At 43.3% G+C, this 22,365-nt stretch overlaps 1 protein-coding gene across 3 annotated transcripts in view; it reads left to right on the plus strand.

The window, feature by feature from the left end:
* The window catches only part of CNNM3 (cyclin and CBS domain divalent metal cation transport mediator 3), a 281,724-nt gene that overhangs the window by 2,032 nt on the left and 257,327 nt on the right, over positions 1-22,365 (plus strand). The window lies entirely within an intron of this gene.

The raw sequence follows: 22,365 nt of genomic DNA on the forward strand, positions 1-22,365 counted from the left end.
CAATTTATCATAAAAGACGACACCTAGGTTCTTAACCTTAGGGACTGGGTTTGGGCATTTGCCCAGACGGGCAGGCCACCATCTAGGAGACCAGAGGAATTAATTGGATCCCAGCCACATGACTTTTTCACTGTTCTATTTCAGGCAGTTGGACTGCATCCAAGTGTTTACCTGAGTCATGTAGTAGTTGAAACGATCGGCTGCTTCATCCTCGTTATTTGAGACTGATACAACCACCTGGGTGTCGTCAGCGTAGGAGACCGCCGAGAAACCACACTGCCTAATGATCGAGGCCAAAAGAGCCACATAAATATTGAAAAGTGTGGGGCTCTACGAGGAGCCTTGTGGCACACCACACAGCAGTTTGAAAGACTTGGAAGCTGAATCTCCCAGTTCTACTGAAATAGTTCGATCCGTTAGGTAAGATGACAGTAGAGTGAGGGCGGTGTCTTGAATCCCCAGCTCTGCTAATCTGCCAGTTAGTATTTCGTGGTTCACTGTGTCGAAGGCTGTCGATAGGTTTAACAAAATCAAGGCGGCCTTTCCCCCTGCATCCAGTTTTATACTAAGTTCCTCTGCTGCCATGACCAAAGCTGTCTCTGTTCCGTGACCCTCCCTGAATCCATATTGTGAGTTGTCCAGGAGGTTCCCAGCGGAGATAAAAGCTCTAAGCTGTGTATTAAGCAGTTTCTCCAGTACCTTAGATGGAAATGGAATCCTAGAGATCGGATGGTAGCTACTGGGCTCCTTAGGGTCAAGGTTCGTTTTTTTTCTTTCTCAACAGAGGCAGTACTGAGGCTCTTTTTAAATCCTCTGGGAATAGGCCTGACTGAATTGTTTCAGTGAACACTAGACTTAATTGTTCACTTAGTATTACTGGGAACAAATGGAAAACTTTAGGGGGACAGGGTTCTGACGGGGCTCCTGACTTAGTTGTTTTCACCACTTGAATAATCTGTTCCACTGAGGGAGGAGAAAAAGAGAAACCTGTATCGGATGTGCAGGTGTCTGTTTGTTTACTCTGACGTGCTTAAATAGCACGGTTTGGTGTTTGACCGCACCAATTGCTATTTAGTTCTTAATGTACCTTTTCTATGGCTTGCCAATTCGTTTCAGAGTGTTTTGGAAGCTTAAGTTTCTGTGCTTACCCAATACTGCTGCCACCCACTTTTTAGGTCCTAATCCAACCAGACCGCGCAGCTACCTGGTTTGCTAAAGACATCTTGGGGGGGCATCCAGGAAGCTTACCTGAGAATGCATTTCGTCCATTGTTTACCAGTGGCATTGTTGTGTGCAACTCACACTTGCTTGGTAACTATTTGCTGACCTAATTTGTTTTAGGCTGTCCTGTTTGAGTTCGTCCCTCCAGTGATTCTATCCTTCCACTAGTGTTCTTACACATTTGCTATGCATTCAAAGGCAAAGGTCACATATCAGGCTCTGTGTTCCGAGGGAGCTCTGACATGGAAGTGAGAGGATTTATGTGACAGTCATTCTAACTACTAAGGGTGTGCTAGAGGAAGGTTGGTGGATGTTATTTTTTGTAGCACACTACAACATTTTAATATCTATAAATTAACTGTGTAGTTATTTAAGAATATACTAGAATTAGAAAAGCACAAAGCAATTTTTTGGGGTAATTCCAAAGTTTGTTGGAAACCTATTTTAATACAAGTAAAACAAATACATTTAATAGGTGATGAAATTTGCACACATTATTGTTTTTCCGCAGTAAAACTGTAATTGCAAACGTAATGGTCATTTCAGTTGAAGATGTGTTGTCTGTAATGGCAGTCTGCTATCTCAGCATGCATATGCCACTTTACCGCACTCCAACCCACTGCACTCCACGCCAATGCACTCTACACCACTCCATTCTAGACCTCCCCACTTTACTCTGCACCACTCCAGTCTACGCCGCTCCACTCTGCAGCACTGTACTCTAAACCACTGCACTCTGATCTGTACCACTCCATTCTACACCAGTGCACTCTGCCACTCTAATCTACTCTGCACCCTACGCCACTGCACTCTAGCCTGCACCACTCTTCTCTACTTCACTCTTTGCTACTTCACTCTGAAACAATCTACGACCTGCACTCTATGCCACTCTACGCCACTGTAATCTAGCTGCACCCCTCCACTCTACACGATGCCACTGCACAATACGTCATTTTACTCAAAACCAATGCTCTCTATGCGAATGTATTCTGCAGCACTGCACTCTACGCTACTCTACACCACTGTATTCTACTATACTTCTTTCACTGTACTCTGCAACACTCTGTTCTGCAACACTGCACTCTCTGCCACTGAACTCTACACCACTGCACTCTATGGCCTGTACTTACTCTGCACCACTCTACTCTATGCCACCATACTAGCCATCCCTCCACTGTGTGCCACTCTAATCTATTCTGCGCACCTGCAGTCTATGCCACTTTACTGTACACCACTGCACTCTACACCAACCTTCTCTACCTCACTGCACTCTACTCTGCCCTACTATGAACATATTCTTAAAGTCATGGGAGCCAAGTTACAACCAACTATTGCATGTGGCTCACCTATCACCAGGGGAAAATATGCTAAATTGTTGGATTTATTATTAATCAAGGATTGTAAGTTGGTCTTTGGAATTCCTAAGTCAATTGGCCGAGCCGAAATCCGTTTGGAGTTTGGTCTCTGAAGACAGTCCCTGGTGGTGCAAGGGTCATTTTTGAAATGCATGCATTCTCTGTTTTTATCTGATCTTGGCGACCTAGCAAATAACTGCTGGTACGAAATAACTCAATGTGAATATGCTGGCACTTGGAGATCTTACATTTTAACATGTTTCCAGAGTTTTGACTTGAGGTCGGGGTTTTCAGAAATAAATGTCTAGTTTTAAACGATTCTCAAATAGAAAGATAACAAGCATTGAAAATGCAATAGGTCTCGCCTTTTATTAAGTTAAAGCCATTTGCTTTGCTATACAATACCATTAGCAAAGCAAATGGCTTTAACTTAATCAAAGGCGAGACCTATTGCATTTTCAATGCTTGTACTGAGGTCTGCACCCACTGCAAACCAGAAACATCACCTGCGCCAAAGACATTTCACAACAGTGCTCACTAAAGCTCGCTGGCCTCCGACACCAACACACATCACAGCTCAGGGTCCATGTGGGAGTCTTGTAACACCTAGCAATTCCCGATGGTTCTAAGCGCTGGCACGCAGGCCCCTTGTGTTTCGCGGAGTTAGCCATTAAAAAGACAAGAGCCAGGTTTAGAATTATTTAAAACAACGTGAATGAATGAATAGGACAATGCCTGAGCAGGAGGACAGACCGCAGCTTAATACACAAAACTTGTCACTGTAACTCTCAGCGTCCAGTCAGTGTTGGAAACTAAGTCTAGGCGAAATGTAAATGACAATGCGTAATGCGCCTACTTTCGGGAATTTCGAGTCACTGTGCTTAAACGAAATTATGCCATTATGCCACTTTGCTCAATTATTCTTAATATGTGGTGAAAAGTTTCGGTGAATGACGCAGTTCGCTGTAAAAATGTACTTTGTGCGCACAGGAACCCAAGCAGCTGCTCTCATTTAAATGCTCCCACACACCAAAAATTGACGCGAGGATGCATTTCCTGCTGAAATATAGCACAAAACGACAGAGGATTTTATGGTAATTTTGCATCATTATACAAAAGAGAGCTATGCGGATTTCACAAACTCCTAAGGAGACCTCAGAATCATGGGAGAAGGCATCCCACAGAGTGCTACAAGGCTATACCAGTGGATTCTTGAGCACTATGCAAACACCACTAACATAACATTAAATGTTATGAGACAGGACGAGGCAAGTGAGACACGCACCCATGTGCCCAGAGAAACCTAAGTAACATACTCCAAAACTCTAGACACTTAACCGCCCTTGTGTATGCTATTCTTTTTGCATTTGTCGCCCTAAGTAGGAATCGTGTGTCCCATGCTCGCTACGCCACCAAATTCCTGAAACCGGTCCCAGGATACTTGTTTCCAGTCCAGGGAACACCTGGCTTGGCAGTTCGGGCTGGACTGTTCCCATAAGGAACAGGGTCAAGACTGATTTGCATATTGCTGGGTCTAACTGAAGTGGCATGGCGTGCAAAAAAAAGATGGGTTTAACCCAGATCTGTTACTGGGGTAAATGTTTGATTTATTCAGCATTCCGTCCATCAGTTGTTTTTTGCATTGGTCGCCCTAAGTGGGAAGGGTATGTCCAGAAGTGGGTTCCGTACTCGCTGCGCCACAAGATTCAAACTAGCCTGTCTAGTAAGGGGTGATACGCTGAAACCAGTCCCAGGATGCTTGTTTCTCATCCAGGGTGAATGATTTGATTTGTTCAGCATTCCTTCCCTCCATCCATCCATCTGTTCTTTTTGAACACTGGAAGGGCAGTTCAGACTTTCATGCTCTTAATTGTGATAAAATGAGATCCTTTGCCTTATTTATAAGAACTAATAGTAGTCACAAGTGAGTTTGTGACAGGCACCATATGGGACCCTGCCTGACCAGACATGAGATCTCGTATGACCACTGCAAGTATACGTGACATCAACTACATGGCCATTTATATAACCATAGGCGGGCATATAGCATGTCAGATTGCACAAGTCATTTTATCAAAGAATGTCCACAAAAAGGGGGAGGATTACAAGAAATGGCCGCCTTGGCAAGGAAGCACCCAAAGGGTAAAATACAAACTGGCCTGTGGCTCAAAAGACCCATGCACCGGCTCTACAGCGGACAAGGGACAGACTGGCGCCCAGCTAACCTTTGATGCAATATGTCTGCACATTTGAAACCCATAGTGCAAATGGAAAGCGCTCAGAAGACATGGACCGGGCTCGGCTGTGGTGCACTGTTTTGGTGTAGCCAATAGGAGACTTAAGGGGGAAGGCCCTGTACCCAATGAGTGTAAATGTTATTTACGCCATGAAGGTTCGGATAACCAGATGGTCGTTAGGTTATGGCTATTTGTAGAGCGCACATAACACCTGAAAGGGTTTCCAGGTGCTAAATAAGAAGGAAATTGCACTGGCCGAGTCTCAGGACTAATTCAAAGAGCCAGGCTTTAAGTTAATTTCTTGTGGGATTCAAAGACTCAGTGGGTGGCTCTGATGCGAAGTATGGAGGTCGTTCCATTCCGTGGGTGCGGGGTGCGAGATGGGACCATTGAATGCAGGCCTCAATGAGTAGTAGTTACTTAAAAAATGCAACAAAAGGTGGGAAAAGGGTCAAGCAAAAGTTTATTTACAAGCTACAAAATAAGTATAGGTGAAGAGTGGTGTCCACACTTCAGTGAGACACTGCTAGGACCGGATCAATTCTGATTATTCATGTTACCGGACTGATCGGAGTTATGACTTTGTCTTTGGCTGATTATTTCACAATTGGGGAATACTCGGTGCCGTAGTACAATGTACCCCATATACATTGCGACAGATCAAACCTACAAGTATTTATCGGAGGAATAATGCCTGTATATACCGGAGCTCCAACATCAAAGGCACCATGGCACCATGGAAAACGAGATTGTGAAGCAAACAAAAGCACTTTTTGGAGCCCTCTCAATAAGTCTCGCCAGACCAGCGCATGCGCTGGGTCAGGCGAGACCTAAAAATGAACTCCTTTATTGCAGGTAAAGAGGCCTTACCAGCAAAGAAGCACGCCTCGAAAGTGATTAATTCTCATCAGACTCTTTGAATTGAGACCTATTTGACTACCTATTTCCTGGCACATTTTAGGGATACTTTTTAAAAATTAAGACTTATCAGGTACCCCACTAAGGATGGCACACCGAATTTGCTAACACACTGGTCACCAGTGAATGTAGAATGTGTGCCTGCCCAAATCTGCTTAATGCACGTCGTATACTTTTAAAACCCTCTTTTCTTAAAGCAGGGGTGAGATCTGTTCGACAGGCCCTCATTCTATGTTTATCTGGTGCTTCAATTTCATTAATCTGTTAGATGATGATAAAGTTTCTAACAATTGCCGAAAAATGCTTGCATCTGCAGTTTAGCTTTGTTTGCTTGTCTTCTCTGGAGGTGTTTTTATAGGATCAAACAATAGTTGGATATTTGTTTTTAAGCACTCAGCACTTTGAAGTCTCATACTTTCTTTTGCTGGTTGTTAAATTTTAATGCACTGTTTTTCTTACATAGAGATTTTAACTTAAAGTCCGGTTATATGAATTTTTTATGTTATAATTGCTTTAACCCGTTCCGTGCTCATGACGGAACCACTCCGTCATGAGCCACGGGTGCGCTGTGCTCATGACGGAGTGGTTCCGTCCTGCTGCGGCCGTTGGCAGCCGCTCAGCTCACGCGGCGCTAATTCCCCGCCTGTGCGGGCGATTAGCGCAGTGGGCGGAGTCGTGACGGAACCACTCCGTCATGAGCACAGCTCACCCGTGACTCATGACGGAGTGGTTCCGTCACGAGCACGGCGGCACCGCAACTGCCCCCATATCCCCCCAGCGCCGCGGCGGAATTCCTGTCGCGGCGAAGGGGTTAAAGTGTTGTTTTGTGATGATTTTTATTAACCTGACCATACATTTACTACTACACTCCACCCTACCCTGCACCACTCCATTCTATGCCAATCCACTCTTTGCCACTCTAATCTACTCTGCACCACTGACTGACATTGCCCTCTGCCACTCTACTGTATGCCACTGAACTTCCCACTCTACTGCACTATACCCTGCACCACTCAGCCTACCTTGCACCACTGAACTCCACTTGACTCTACTCTTAAACAATCTACTTTATGCCACTGCACTCTACATTACTCTGCACCATTTCACTCTAAACCACTGCATGCCAATGCACTCTACACTACTCAAAACCGATGCACTGTACACCCATCTACTCTGCTCTACTGCACTACGCCACTGTACTCTACTCCACAGTACTTTAGACCATTGCACTCCAAGTCACTCTATTCTACTCTGCACCACTGCACTCTATGCCACTGCTCTGTACGCCTCTCTAGTCTGCACCACTCTACACCACTCTGCTCTACCCTGCACCACTCCACTTTACTCTGAAACACTCTACTCCAGGCCACTGCACTCTATGCACCTCCACTGCAATCTATGCTGCACCACTCCACATTATACCACTCTACGCCATTGCTCTCTACGCACTCTACTTTAAACCACTGCATTCTACACCATTTTTATTACAAACCAATGTAGTCTACGTCACTGCACTCCACAGCACTCTAAGTCTCTGCACTCAACACCATTGCACTCTAAGTTGCCACACCCTAGGCCCCTATATTCTTCTCTCCACCACTGTACTCCATGCCCCTGCTCTCTCTGCCATTCTGCTGTGCTCTGAACCAGTTTATGCCAATGCACTCTGACACTGTACTCTGCAACACTGCACTCTTAACCACTCTACTCCGCACCACTGCAGTCCATGCCACTGCACTCTACTTTGCACCACTTATCTCTAAGCCACTTTACTCTGCATCACTGTACTCTATGCCACTCCACAACACTTTACAAAACTCTACTCCACTCTGTGCCACTCCATGACCGGGTACTCCTCTGTATGACACTGTACTCCACTCCCTTAATGACACTCATTACTTTAATCCACTTCTCTCTGCTCTACACCACTCCCCTCTGACACTCTATCCTACTCCACTCTATGCCTCCACTCTGACACTCTACTCCCTCCATGACACACCACAATACTCTAAGTCACTCCATTCTACGACACTCAATACCATGCCATTCCATTCTACGACACTCTGCACCACTCTTCTTCACGCCACTAACTTTTATCCATGCTGAGCAGCAGCCACACTGGTGTACAACATGGCTAATACACGTTGGCAAAGCCAATAGCCCTTGCATAGGTGAGACCTACTGACTTTGACAATGCTTGTTTTCTCTGTCCTGTGGCACAGAACAATGGCAATAATTCAGACACTTTTTTGCTAAATTCAAGGGAAGATTGTGGTAGCTTGTGTCAACTGTACATTTTGTTTGGGGGGGCTTTTAATTATTCAGAACCAACTCTGCATTGACAAGTAATTCTAGCAGATTGATTTTTAGATGTTCCTTTGTCTTCACACATAATGTGAAGTTAACTGGTGTGTATTCTGCTGTTAGCACTGTATGTTTTTGGAGGCAAAGGAGGCGTTTACAGTCCTACTTGTCCACATTGTAGAGTGAAGTCGTATTGCTCCGGTTTTAACTTTCTTACAGAAAAAGGCTTGGTTGCTATTGGTAAATTGTTAATGGTATTAGCAGCATACCTGATTAAATACAAGCATGCTTCTGTGTGTGACTCGTCTAAAGTGTTTTTGTTCGTAGAGAACTTTGTTCATTGCCACACATATTTAAGGTTCATTTTATAGCTCGGTGAAGGTGGGTCGGGAAGTAATATTATTTGAACTAGTGCCTTGTTTGTTTTTGAGCCATACTAAGAATATCAAGCAAGGTAAGAACACACAGGACAGTAATCTAAATTGTCTTCTGTTATTTACTTATAAAATCCATATTGTCATTTATTTTCGTTAATATTAAATGTGGTCCTGGCCAAATTAAATAGGTGTTGGAGCACCCTATGGAACATGAGAGGGTGATAGTCAGTCAAAGGAGGGATTGGAAAAAGCAAAATATGGATCTGCACATGAGAGCATGAGGACGACATTAGTAAAAAAAATCGAATGATAATGTAGGGGGACAGTTAAATAAAACATCTTGGTAGGGCCTTCAAAGACTAGGTGCCCAGAGAAAGGCATTCCAACAAAACCCAAAGGTAGCAAATACATGTCATTAATTTGCTGTGTTCAAAAACACATAAAGAGCAGAGGGCTTGTAGAGCAATGTTTCATAATCCCAGTGTTAGAACTGGGGTCTCTAGTTGGCAGAGGTAGGTCCCTCTGACCAAATAGGAACCCTTGCTTCTGATTCACGTACTGGGTTCCGGTTACGATGCGACAAGATGGCGCCTCGATGCGAGAATCCGGTGCGATGCGATAAGATGGCGCCCTTGATGTGAAGATGATGCGTGCAAGCCAGGCGGCCGTGCGGTGAACTCTGTAACTTTGGAGCCGCGACAGGCCCTGCGACACTTCTCCGGTACGGCGACCTCTGCGGCGGCGACACGCTTCTCCGGCAATGCGACGGCAACAGCTGCGACTGCGACACGCTTCTTCTCGTTGAGTCGCGCTTCCAGCTCTCAGCGACACGCAGGCTTCTGCAGACAGAAATCCCAGCAATTCAGAGGGGAGCTGGTGGTGAAGTCTTATGTTCCGGATACTTCAGCAGGAGGCAAGCACAAGTTCAAGCCCTTGGAGTAATATTCTGCAAGATGATGAAACTTATTTGAAAGTCCCTTCTCCTCTCCTTGGCACTGAAGACACTACTGTAGGCCAACACAGCACACTGGCAGGGGGGCAGTCCAACTCCTACAGCTTCCTTGGTTCTTCTCCTTGGCAGAGGTTCGTCTTGTTGTTCCAGAAGTGATCTAAAGTCTTGGGGTCTGGGTCCCCATATTTATATTACTAAATCCTTCGTCCTCTGAAGGCAGAGGGGCCTGTACCTGGTCCAAACCAGTTCAGTGCAGACCTGGAGCACTTTGTTTACAGGACTCCTTCTTTCCTTTGACAGTATGGGACAGAGTCATCAGACGCACCACAGGAGGTGGAGCCAGCATTGTGGAAGGCAGGCACAGCCCTATTCAGACCCAGGTGCTACTCATCCCACCACTCTACATGCAGATGGGTCTATTCAGCCCTGTGCTCACTCACCCGGTCTCCTAGATTAACCCAGCCCCTATCACTCACAAAACCAGACACACAATACACAAGCTAGCAGAGGCAGGCTGGATGGTTAGGTAAGAAAATATCTGCTTTCTAAAAGTGGTATTTTCAAACACAGAATTTTAAAACCAACTTTACTAAAAGATGTATTTTATTATTCTGAGTTCAGGCATACTAAACTCGAATTTCCACCATGTTCCCTGGGTCAGTTAGGATTATAAGGTGTTCTAATCAAACTGCCCATTCTGGCCTATGGGGACTGGTAGCCTTGCAATAGTGAAAAACGAAAATGGCTGTAATTCAGTATTAGGACATGTCACACACACCAGGGCGTGTCCTATCTTATACTTACAATGCACCCTGCCCTTGGGCCTACCTTAGGGGTGTCTGATATAAAAGGGAAGGTTTAGGGACTGGCAAGTGCGTGCACTTACCAAGTTGACATGGCAGTACTAGACTGCACACCGGCTCTGCAATGGCAGGCCTGAGACACGCTTTACAGGCTGCTTCTGTAGATGGCACAACCAGTGCTGTAAGCCCGCCAGCAGCATTTGATTTACAAGCCCCGGGCACACATGGTGCACTGTACTAGGGTCTGACAAGTAAATCAAATAACCCAATCATGGAGTCGCTAATCAATACATGAATTTACAATAGAGAGCATATGCACTTTAGCACTGATCAGCAGTGGTAAAGTGCCCAGAGTCATAAAACAGCCAACAACTGGTCAGAAAAAATACAGGAGGCAGGCAAAAAGTTCAGGGATGACCCTGCAAAAAAGGGCAAGACCAACACCCAGCAAGACAGATACATTTGACAGAGAGGTTACAGGAGCTGTTTCAATCTCTTTTAAAGTTAAGGAGTGAGGCAATAACTTGAAGTTGGTTAGGGAGAGGGTTTGGCTTTAGGAGCAGCACATAAAAAAAAAAAAAAAAAAAAAAAAAAGTAGTCTCCGCATAGATTGTTTCCGAAAAGGGGAGTCTAAAGACATAGATCAATGATTCTGAAATAAAGGTGTTGGCCACTTGTTTGCCAGGTACATAGTGTCAAGAGTCAGGTGGACCAAGCAAGCGGAGTTAAAAATGCTCCTGCTAGCCAAGGGAGCCAATTCAACAAAAGCACAATGCGGTAAAACATCTATTCCAAGTTGCATGGTGGTCTGCAGCTCTAAGAAGAGGGAGGCGAATCTTGGTTGGCTCTTTCAGGAGGGTACTACCACAATCCAATCTGGAGAGAACGAGAGCTCGGATAGTCACCTGAAAGTTTGCTGTAGAGATGGAGCTCTGTCTTTTTTAGATGCTGCAGTAGAAGTATCTTGTCTCTCAAGTTGAACACAGAGGACTTCACATAGTTGGAGAGAGATTGGGTGTGCTTATTAGTGAAAGAAAACCCATGAAGGAAGTGGGAGGTCTGGGGTGATGAGGCAAAGAGACGAAATTCAGCTTTTTGAGGGTACAGTCTGAGGTTCTGCTGAGGCAACTATGATTGGAGGGAGTTAGATTTGGAACAGAATAGGTATATCTTTAGCAAAATCCATAAATAAAGTTGCATATCATTGGCATGTTGATGGTAAGACACTCTGCAGAAACTAGAATCCTAGGTGAATCCACACAGCTGTGGCTTCTGTGTATCCCGCCATATTGTTTCCCAAAATGCTCTGAAAGCTTCAGACTATGACTAGAAAATAGTTTCCTCAACTTCGTATCACACAACTCTGGTATTTGCAGTCAGTGGTAAAATTCCTCGCACTCTGCTTTCCCATATGTCTCTGGTACCCCTTATTTGTCGATGGACAAAATGAATGGGATAGAGTGCAGACTAAATCTCAACCTTGTTAAGAGACTTTCTGAGGAGTTAAAATCTGAGCAATTTGCCAAGGGCTATTGCTGCAGCATTTGGGCCTGTGGTCAGTTAGGATGTAGGGATCCTGCCAACTCCAGATGTTTTTGAAAACTAGATACCCAGGGGAGTCCATGGAGGAAGTGTGTGTCGGTCTATCCTGCCACTTCTTGATACTTGGAATGTTTTGAAAATGTCAATTGATGGCTATATACAACAGTTTCCTCAAACGTATGCTCTAAAAACTCTGGGATTTGCCGTCCACGGAAGAAATCCTGCGTCCCTGTGTTGCACCTTTTTTCTGATTAAAAACATTATCCTTAATGTATCGATGGGCATATCGCACAGAAAGGAGCAAATACAAATGGTGACCATATATAGTCAATGCAGCCTTGACATTGTTTTGGTTATTGCCTATTGTTTACTAATTTACTAATATATACTCACCAACACATGTGAGGTACCATTTTTATTGGCGGTCTAAGAATGCAGAAAAATTGGGAATTTTGCCATCATAAGAACATATTCGTTTTTGCTAGCACAAAATTATGAGAAATTGTGTTTTTTTTTTTTTATTGAACCAATTTGACGACATCAAGAAATTCTAGCTGGAAAACGAGCGCAATCTACACAAGTAATGCTTGCCTGGGTTACACTAGTCTTTCTTGTGAAACATGTCTGGGGTTTGTATGGATGATGGAGTACCTGTTGAGACCGAGGCCAAATACTGGCCTGGTCTCGTCATGTTTCATACCCCGATGTGGGGTATTGTTGCGAATGCAGGGGTCTAGAAAATTTTAAGTTAACAGTAACTTCCTGTGTATACAGATGGATAAATGTGGGGAAATGGTACTTTCGCCTAGTAATTTGCATTTGCAGGACATTATTCTTGAGGAGAATTTGGACAATGTGTGCAAGTCTCATCACCTTTGATTATCTTGTGCCACTACCTGTCGAACAATATGTGGGGTTGGTAGGTTTTCAGTGGTTATCTGAAGAAAGCTGTGGACTAAAAAAGGATGATACCCCTAGACAAATGTATGCAAAAAACAAACCAACTGCAAACCTATTGGATCTTATAGAAACACAGGTAGGCACAAAGGCACACAAACTATATGTGCCTTGTCTCTGTGCAGTGTGCTTAATTTTTTGTTCCTCATATGTCTGTTCCCCAGAATTGTGGTGCTGCATTACACTAGCACTGGGTACTCATGTTTAGGAAATGAACAGTAACAGCAGCGCTAGCATGTGGAATAAAAGCTGCTTCTAAACATTGGGTGCCAAAAACAGAGGCATGTTGCACAGACACATGGCACAAGTAGTCTGTACGCCGCTGTGCATGGTGGTGTTGGCATGGGTTAGTATATTAAAGTCCAATGTATAGATTGGTTGCAAGCATTAGCAAAGCCTATGTGTCTGCACAAAAAGAACATGCAAGATCATGTTCATGCTAGGTTCTCATTCGCTCATTGAAGAAGTATTACACGCATCCGGCCCTCAGAAGGTTGTAAAAATTGAACACGTTTTATTTCGGCTTAAATCCTGAGACTCTAACTAGAAAGAAACATTGCTCGAGGCTAAGAAGTTGTTTCATGCCAGATGTCTTATTTACTTGCTCTGCCTCCTGGTGAGATTCCCGTGTTTCATGGGAGAGAGAATAACAATGTTTGTCGCTTATGGAAACTGCTGCTACTTTCATGGACTGGACCATGGCGTGGGTTGAAAGCTGGTCTGGCGAGACTTATTGAGAGGGCTCCAAAAAGTGCTACCAGGCCAGCCTAGAGCTACAGTGCATGTGCGCGCCGCGCTTTACCGCGATTACTTACACTTTCATGCCCGCTTTGATGTTTGATCACTTTCGCGGCCGCACGGCCGCTTGGCATAGCCAATAGTTCTTGCTTTTGGGACCTTATAAGTATTTAGTTATGCAACTGTTGGCTAAACACTTATAAGGCGAGACCTATTGGCTATGCCAATGCTTGTTTTATTTAGAACTCCATCTAAGGTTTAAGGACCTTATGTTTACACGATCCATTCCAAGTTCAGGGGTAGAGGATGGATTTAAGACATAGCCCTTTTGACTCTGGATGTTTTCCACTTGGGGAGGGGTGGCAGCAGTTGGTAGGGCTGTGTCGTTCTGTCTTTGTTGTGGCACAGTTTGATTTCATTTGAGCGTTCCAATGCATGCTTACTCTGTCTTCTTGGCCCTGGTGAACCTATTTTGGTTTGGTGTAGATGGTTCTATACTCACTGTGTTTTGTATTTAAAATAAAACAAAAATCGTTGATGGAGTAACTGTAGAAGGTTCTTTTAACTAATCTTGTGAGTTTGTGCTTCATGTAGCCTTGCTCTAACAGTAACTTTTTTTTTTTTAAGTAAGAATTTACATATTAAAAAAAGATGCCCTGAAAAGGCAAAATGATCCTAGCAACTTCTTTGGTAAGGTGTAACCACATATATGTATTTATAGCTCTTAAGTACAATGTGCTACTAAGCAGGTAACCTGGGAATCTTTGGCCATATTTATCCTAGGAGCACCTGTGGAGTTTGGGGTGTGAGTTGAGGCATTTTTACTTAGATGTACCTTATTTGTCTGTTCTCATGTCTAGGTGCAAATGTTTACAACACATTGAGTTTGAGACTATGTAGTAGAATTTACAGTACACACCGTCCTAAAATTATTTTAGACGACAAAGATCTCACAAAACAATTGGAGGTCACGCCCAATTCAGGAGATGGGAGTTTGAGGGTGCCATGCCATGAACAGCAATTCCTTTCTCCAATGAGCAGTTGCTACATGTCATGTGCTGTCTGTCCAGCAGTGAGACCAGATAAGGATGCATCAGTTTATCGTTGATTTTGCTGGGGAACATTAGTAATAGTAGGTCAGCAGACGACATGGATTATGGCAGGAGTTCTCTTTAGATCACAGTTGTGCTCCATTGTTGCAAGAATTAAGATTCACAGTTGTCAAAATGACATTGTTCGCCATTAAGTGAAACTCTCACAGAGTGAAACTGCATCAACCTAAAGGTGAGCACCGCAACAATCTGGTTTGGAAAACCTCTGCCGCCATATTGTAAAAGGTTGTAGAGAAGCATTGAACGTTCACCCATTTATGTGTTGGTAGATTGCGAGCTGCTATGTTAAAATCACATAATGCACCAGAAGTAGTGGCGGCAGTACTAGCTGGCAAAAGCTCCTGTATAGTGAGGAGGCGTTGTTGCAACAACAGGGGAAGGCGGGGACAGGAGGGAAGTTGCAATAAAATACTGGGAGGAAAGAAATGGATGATGTGTGCGCTGTCTAAAACTAGGAGCTGTGAACAAATAAAGCATGTACAACAAACATATGAATAAAACACGTTAGCGATGTGGCGTAACTAACAGAGCTGCCGACTTTGGGTCTGGGCAACCTTGGCGTAAAACAGAATCCAATCACATGGGACTGCGCTGAGACAGGAAACCTGTACACTCTGCCACAAAAATAAGAGTGCGTAAACACAGAGGGAAAAACCCTCTTGTGAAAGAATACCCGTAATAGGCCAGTACTCCAGGGAGGGAGCATGACACGAGAAGGTGGGACATAGAAAACAAAAACACCATTGAGAAGCAAGCTTTTGCGAGTGACCATCTCCTTAACCAATCAACAGCGAGGGGCTGAATGAGAGCCCACATGCTGAATACAGCATGTCTTCAGACCGCGCGTGTGCTGTCTAGGCTTGACCTAAACAGTGAGGTGACCAATTATTGAAGTATCCTTCTTGTATCAGGACTTTGATAAAGGTTCTGTTTATGCAAGGGCTTATTTCAGGTCAGAGTTTGGATCCTAGCAAGGCTCTGATTATTTGACCTTGCTAATTATACTGGACTCCGAATAATAAGATTCTGCTTATGGGTTTAGACAGCTCTCAGATCCTGGGAGCGCTCTGAATATGTCAGTATTTTCAGTATGCCGAAGTTCAGATGATAGTAGTATACGGGATATATCATTGTTCTAATTGTGCAGTTGCTTTTGAATCTTTCTTAACTTTCCGAGGAAGTGAGGACTTCATTTTCAGAGGAAGTGTCTTGTGAATTACTGTGAGCACTCGCTCGTGTTATTGTAAACGCACCCAGAGTGTACTTGTAGCAACGAAAGATGAGACCGCAAGAGGATCAATGAGACCACTTGCAGTCGACAACCCCCCCCGCCGATCTGCCACATGGGCAAATTACTTCCTAACACTGTGGGAAAGGTTGAAAATGTGCTGGCAAAAGCAGTACGCTTTTTGTAGACACAGGAGTTTCTCACTAGCTGGGGTCGTGGAAGGCTTTCTCCCTGGAGAAAATAAAGAATACGAAGTTTTAACAAGAGAAATTGCACTTGCTCAGCACAGTTTACATTGAGCAAATATATGGTTTTATGTTCACTGGAATGTACAACTGTTTTCTAGAAGTATGTCTGGAAAACTGCATCTGTTGTAGGTTTTTCAGACATATGTTTGTCACTCCCTGAAAGTTGTATATCTTTATAGATATTGTTGCAAGTAAGCACTCAGGCTCGCAGAAATTATCCACTACTCCAAGGTGAGTACAAACGCATGTATACTTTATTCACATGTATCAGAGGTGCGATTAAGTCCATGTCATACAAAAGAATGCTACAACTGTAAACATTCTGGCATATATGTCCCCTCCACCATTTGAAATTATCAACCCACTAGCCTGCCCAAACAGTTCTCAACTACAAATCATAACACAAAGACACGAGGGCGCATACATGTCGAGCTCATGTCTCGTGATAACAATATGCCACATTATTTAAAAGACGTGAGCACGAGTGAGTGACATGAGCGCAACACAAGTCGCGCTCTAGCGCTCCACTTTTTGCACAAGTTACATGTAACACACCTTTCCCCTTTTAGAAAAGCAAGCAAAAAAAAAAAAAGCCTTCTGTATCTGCACTAATTCCCTACCTATACGAACACAGAATCTTGAAGCCCTACGGGAAGATTGCATGTCCTCATACTCCTAGCTACACCCAGATCGTCCATTCCTCCACTGGATTGCATTCCTCTGGACATAGTAGAATCCACACAAAATCAGCTGTTTCTCCCACATCCAAAAAAACATCATCTTGGCAGTCCATGGTCCGCAATCCTTTCCTTTGAACCACACAAGCCACTGTTAAACACCTCAATGACACACGTGAGTTTTGTCCAATATGCTAATCTCTTACTGCTTATCCTCCCCTTCTTGAGATGCACCATTTCACCAACATTCAATTTCTGCTTATTCCGAACACCTTTCGTCCCACTAATGCATCCCTCATTTTAAGTTTGTACTCTTCTACTCTACTCTACGCAGGATTGCCTTAAAATGTACCTATGCCATGTCAATCGCATTTTTCTTCTGATTCTTCAACCAACAAGGAACCACTTTTGTGTACGGTTTACGCCTCCTTAGCAACTCGAAAGGACTCACTGAAGTAACCGAATTAGAAGAAGTTCTGTAAGCCAACAATATAGACTGGAAAGCTTTTCTCAAGTTCAACTCTCCCGCCAAGGTACAACAGGTAAGTCAACCAGCTGAGGATCAGGAGACCATGCCTTTGCAGTTTTGTAGCTCATCACACAACTCCCACACATTCTCACATGATGTTCCACAAATGCGTCAACCCCTGGCCTCCAAACATGCTCCCTGACCCGCTTCCCAAATGTGTTTCATGGGCAATGATCACTATAAGTTTCCTCAAACTGAAAGAAGGTAAAAACATGCCCCCCTTACAACAATACCATTTTCTACAGCCAATTCTTCTCGTACCTTAAAAATTCCTAATAACTTTCCTGGAGCCTTCCATTCGTCTGGCCATTCACTTCTGTTTCATTGGATTACCCTGTCCTATTCTCAAGTCCTTATCAATTTTCTCTTTCCGCGTTGTTCCTGAATCACAGGATACGCCATACTTAACAAGTTAACATCCTACAACGTGAACGTCACTTCACACTCATCTTCCTCCATACCCGTTGCACTTTACAAAATAGTGGGAGCCTGGACATGCAATCAGCGTGCACATTGCTGTAGTGTAGTTCCTATATCCCTGATAGGCTCTGCGCATTGGAATAATATACACTATAGTTTTGACATAGGACTGAGGTCAGTATGTCTCTATCGAGTACATTAAATTTAATTACTTGTGTGTGCCAGCTAACTCAGAGGTCACTAGAAATGTATCGAATAAACAAGAAGGGATTAGTTTCTGACAACCGCATAAACATGACAACTTTGTTTCCCTTAGAGTCAGAACAATCTCAGAACCGTGGAAACAATAGAAACCGTGTCACTCAATCGTGCATGCTTCGTTTCTACAGAGTTGCTCAGAAATAGTTTATTTAACACTTATTTCTCATGCAAGAGATATGAACTGTTACAAAAGTAAGACAGGCTGCGAAGTACAATATGTACAGAGTTAGCAGTAAGATAAAATAATACTGCAATAGCATGGTTTGTAGCTATAACATATACTTATAAAATACATAAATAACACAGACTAAAATGTGGATACTCATCTGATGCTTCTAACTAGTTCTACCCCAGTGTACCTAAACTAAGTGTAGTACAAGGTAAGAAGTAGGTGCTGTTCTCTAAAGTATAGCTAGCTATAGCTATAGTTTTACCAAGAGTTGCCAAAGGTTTCTCTAAGTTCTAGTCTGCTCCATACCTTAGAATGTGCGAGGATGGAATCTCTTTTCCGGGACTCGATATCTAACACCCCGCAAGGGGAGTCAGAAACACTGGAGCTGGATTCTCTGCGAGGAGGATGACAGCGTCTGGTCAGTGCATCAGGCTGGGACTCTATCTCCTTCCGAACTTGCCGCGGCGAACGGCAAGTAGGCAGTCGAGCTGGACCGTACCAGAACCGTGGTTTGCCAGGGCAAGTGCAGGTATAGTTACACCTTGAAGGTGTTTAGGAATGCTTATATTGACGTAAAAGTCGGGCATCGGAACGTCATGAATGAACCCATAAGGAATAGATGTTCATGCATAATAAAGGAGTTCTTGGAGAAATCCATATCCAAGCAAGGGAAATTCCTAAAGGCTTGAGAGTTTGGTTTTCCAAGAACTCGTTGTGACGTGGATCGGCGGATGTAGGAGACCATGCCTGTATTTGGTTAGCATGGACAATGCCTAAATAAGGGCTGGATTTTCTATGCCTTAATAAGGGCAATATAAATTGTACCTATATAAGGCATAAATCGGGAAACCTATATACGGAATCTAAATCTACACACAACACCCACTCCAGTTTCGTATGAACGACATTACTAAATCCTAAACATGTCTAAAAGAGAGTATCGCATGATAATCTAAATCATGCTAAAACGTATCTAAAAACATGTGTCCTAAAAATGCATTACAAAAACCATTGCTATGCATAAGGTGCTGTACATATTAAAAGCAATGTTTCATTCTAAGCATATGCGTGCATTGAAAATGCCAACAAGAATGAACCAGAAATATATACATATGATGAAATGGCTCGTTAATACAGAAGAAAAAGGGCCAAAACCATTTCATATCCAATTAACACAAATCAATTGGTGATGTGACAAGGTGCATAATGTCCCTGGAAGATTCTCAAAGAATTCTGTTCTCTATGAATAGTTCTACTATAAGCAGATTACTTGTCCCAAAAAATGAAAAAAATACAAATTTGGAGAAAAAAAAAATATTCATAGGAAAAAGTTCCAAAGTTAGGCGAAATTCAGTCTCATCGGAACACTGTGTGCCTGAATCAAGTCAGTGTGTGGGCCTGGAGAAAACATGAAATCTTCTCATCCTGTAGACAAAAAGTCGTCTACCGTTGTAGGTGAAAGTTGGAATACCTTGTTTAGAAGAATAACTGCACATAGATGTGAATTATCGCCTTCAGCATTGGTTGCATCAGCAATGTTCGAATCGGATGTTACCTGCGTGCCTGATGTTTCCTCTTGTACCTCAGCAGTAGCAATTTGCGTTTGAGATCTCCGTGAATGCCGTCATCAGGATTGGTAGCCGCTGGGGACAACACAGAGCATGGGCCGTTACTGGGTCCAGCAGAGTATCGATATCCGTAGGCATGACTGATGGGAGTGTTAGACAGATGTCTAGCATGCATTCTTCACCGCAGAGCAGGCAGCGTAGAACAGGTAAGATGCAATCTTCCCAGATTGGTCTGAATGACAGAAACCATGTGGTGTTTAATTCTCGTAGATGAGGTAAACCCAAAATTTGGGACGATGCGCTCACGACACTTCATCTCCAATAGAGCTCTCTCTATGGTGCTGGGAGTGACGCTGGTGATTTGGCTTGCCATATCGTAGCAGTAGGAGCAAAAATAGGATCCCTGCAACGAGTGCTAAAAGGAGCGGCAGTCCGCCAAACACAGAGTGCACGAAGTTTGGAAAATTCTGAGGACTGATTGTAAAGGTGCTAACAGTCCTGCACACACGTTCTTAAATACATGTATAATACCGCGCGTATCAGACATGTTTAAGATACGACCTAACATTTCTGAGAAATATACAGGGCAGTTGGTATACAAAAGGGTATGTATCTCCGCAGAAGTCCTTGCGACTTGGAGATCATAGGTTTCTTTGGCGGAGGTCAGTGGCACTGTTTTTTGTAAAAGAATGACTTTCATTCTGCTTAGAGTATCGATTCGTATAGAAGAGATGTTCAGTGAAGGCCACAAAGGCGACTCCCTGACTGTCTATTTATGGAAACAAGACTTGCATTCAGCAAGTGACCCTGGATGTAACCGTAACTAGATATGGAATACCTGGCAACATGCCACAGCAGCTGTGATTATTCAACATAATGTAACTCCCATTAGAAAGTTGGCCAAAAATTGGATTAATCACTGCAGCCGGTGAACCTTGCAGGTGACAGGATAAGTTTATAGTGGAACCGTCACAGGCCCCGTGTAAGTTAATACCCTGACAAAGGAGAGAACCGCTTAGTGTGTGTTCAGTTTTTACCGCTAAGAAGCACTTCACGTTCCCCACTCCAACATCTATGTGTGTAAGGTAAATTCCAGGATGTCTTGATGTATCCTTTACCCAACCTTTCATATTTGCCAACTGGTATATGTTTTAGGCAATATTGAAAATGGAAAGTTGTAACAGGCAGAGTAATCTTACCATGTATGATCCACTCAGTAGCTGGTTTTTCTCCCACCGTGAATGGTAATTTTTCCAGTTTTTCAATGCTCCACATAGTGTAGTCTGCTCCCCTTTGCGCCAGATTGATCTGTTTATCAGTGAGATTGAATTCTGCAAACCGTGAAGTAGTATTGATTAAACGCCAGGGCACATAGCCTGCACGCAAGTTTTGTAGTGTCCATCCCAATAGCATGATAGAACGTAGCTGAGACTGACCATGTTGCAACATGACCAAGTCCTGTTCCATGATGTCTATGACCGAAGACACAGTGCTGTCTAATGAATATATTCTGGACGACAGTCGTGAACCCATTTTCTACTACAGAGAGTTTTCTCTAAATTAATATGATCAATTTTTTCGTATTCGTTTTGCAGTCTCTGCTTGGGTAACCTTCCATGCTTCATTATAAGCAGCGTAGATACCGGCATATATGAAACGTTTTTGACGCTGTTTTCTTGGTCCTAGCAAGAATTCCCTAACTTCTGCGCCTTCTTGAAGTAAAGTTAAGTGTTGTTTTACATCCTTCAGTGTAGTTTTCTGTAGCAAATGAAGGCATAGTTTCCCTACACTGTATGTTGTTACTACCCCTGGATGCTGTCTTTGAACATAGCGTGGGTCTACCTTATTGATAGTGAAACCATGTATTTTGTTCAGGAATCGATCTTGACAGTTATTCGTGTCTGTGGGCCAGAGCAACCATTTTTTCCATTCTGGATCTGATCTGTTGTGATGCAAAATATTATGTACGTCGACCTAACCCCCCCCCCCTTGTTGTGCTATTGCTTGCAGGTATAGGTATGGTCGGTGTGTTCATGTCTTTGATCCTGGCTAATCCAAGGCAAGATATTTGCTGGACAGTGTCATTCAAAAACATAATTTGCTCAGGGATGATACAGGCTCTAAACAAAGCTTCTACCCCCTGTACTTGCCAATCTTTTGTACCCCAGACAGTTTTTGTCTCCATGTTTTCTTTCCAAAAGTCAAAACCCTGTCTAGCAGTTGGACAATAAAGGCTGCAGAATTAATCTGTTTCGTATTGGTTAGCATATTTTTCATTCCTGTCTTGTTCACATTTTTAAAGTAAAATGTTTTTGGATTAGACAAATTGTAACCTGAAAAATATGGAAATTTCATTGCAAAAGTTTTTGAACTACCCTTTGGAGGTGTAGGACAATGTTCCCATTGGTTATACATAAATACATTTCTAGGTGTTGCAGATTTATGCAAGAAATTATGACCATAGTGGTTATAACAATACATTTTGTTCATAGTCTGATGAACCCTCTAAATATTCATGATGTGAATACAGTAGACATCTCTAGATCAGACATCATGATATTAACAGTCTCGAAGTCCCAATCATCCGAAAAGGTACTAGAGGTAATAAAGTCACTTAATGCAATCTTAAATAAATGTGGAATCTTGAAAAGCTCAGACGGGCCAAAAATGTCATATTCGGTTTGGTCCCAGACTATACCATCATGTATAGGAACGGCTGTGATGTTCACTGCTGACAAGTCTCTTG

The sequence above is a fragment of the Triturus cristatus genome, chromosome 11 (genome assembly GCF_964204655.1).
Source record: "Triturus cristatus chromosome 11, aTriCri1.1, whole genome shotgun sequence".
In the NCBI taxonomy this organism is placed as follows: Eukaryota; Metazoa; Chordata; class Amphibia; order Caudata; family Salamandridae; genus Triturus; species Triturus cristatus.